Below are 1,307 nucleotides of genomic sequence, written 5' to 3'. Positions count from 1 at the left end.
AAAGTGAATTTGGTTCCACAATGACATTTGTCTTTTAAGAAAGTTAGAGTCGATAATTTTAAGACATGGAACATTAAAAAGCTAATTAGCAATACTCATATACTGAAGAATAAACGATATTAGTCGATGACAAATAGTGTTTACATTTCCTAGCTGGAGCAGGATACAACATCGGACAATCATTTCGGTCTTATTCTGACCTCGTCAAGGAAGAATAAATTTAAAACAAAAATTCTTCTTTTAACCCAGTTTCTTTCAGTCAAAGTGTAGAATCCACTGGTCAAACAAACGTTCACATAAGTGAGATTTACAACATTTTCATAATAACTGATAAATATATAGTTTAGATAGCTTTTTTCCTCATATTTTCTTTTTTTTTTTTTAATATTCTACGAATATAAAACTCGCCAAACAGAAAATATATACCGATATTTTTTTATGACATTAATTCGACGATCGTAAATTTTTTCTACTTTCATTATTATTATCCATTCAAAATCTTGATCAATCACAACCTCAGCTTTCAAAATCTTTCGAAGTTTTCAAAATGGAGATAAGCTTTTATATTCTTGGTTTTCGTAAAATTTTACGTATCTCTCTTTTTGGCTCCAATTTATTTCGGTTTGGTTTATTCCCATTATAATTTCTGAGTTGCAATCAAACCCAAACTGGACATTCGTCAATGTCTGTAAGAAATTTTTAGACTAATTTGCTCAATATATATATATATATATATATATATATATATATATATATATACATATGATATTGAACGTTTTAGAAGATCATTTTTTGTAATCTCTCTCTCTCTCTCTCTCTCTCTCTCTCTCTCTCTCTCTATATATATATATATATATATATATATATATATATATATATATATATATAGTTATTTATATTATCGTTTCAGATGAATTATCATTTTTTTTTACCTGTTGCGAAATACAGCTTCATATTTATTTTTCTCTTATATTTATCACAAATGTATCTGATCGAAATGTAATCAGTCGGTGACGTATTGTGTTGGTCTCCTTATTTATTATTTTTTTTTTGCCGGCGGAGGAGATTATTCAATTAATATTCAAAATATTTATATAATAGTAAATAAGGCTGGCGAGATCTCCTTTTAACAAACTGAATACATAAATACATACATACACACACACACACACACACACACACACACATATATATATATATATATATATATATATATATATATATATATATATCTATATATATATATATATATGCACTTCACGCTGAGAAGATAACGTAAGGAAATTACAATTTTTTTTAAAAATCAG

At 26.3% G+C, this 1,307-nt stretch overlaps 1 protein-coding gene across 1 annotated transcript in view; it reads right to left on the bottom strand.

The window, feature by feature from the left end:
• The window catches only part of LOC106870961 (putative G protein-coupled receptor No9), a 3,809-nt gene extending 2,982 nt beyond the window's left edge, over positions 1-827 (bottom strand). Inside the window, 1 exon segment of the mRNA XM_014917207.3 lies at positions 1-827. This exon segment is cut by the window's left edge and continues 972 nt beyond it. The gene's annotated coding sequence lies outside the window, so the exon portion shown is untranslated.
• Positions 828-1,307: the final 480 nt, after the last annotated feature.

Source organism: Octopus bimaculoides, chromosome 22 (assembly GCF_046866305.1).
Source record: "Octopus bimaculoides isolate indiv1 chromosome 22, ASM4686630v1, whole genome shotgun sequence".
NCBI classification, from domain to species: domain Eukaryota; kingdom Metazoa; phylum Mollusca; class Cephalopoda; order Octopoda; family Octopodidae; genus Octopus; species Octopus bimaculoides.
Note: the sequence above shows the minus strand (reverse complement) of the source record. Positions and strands in the feature narration are given on the sequence as shown.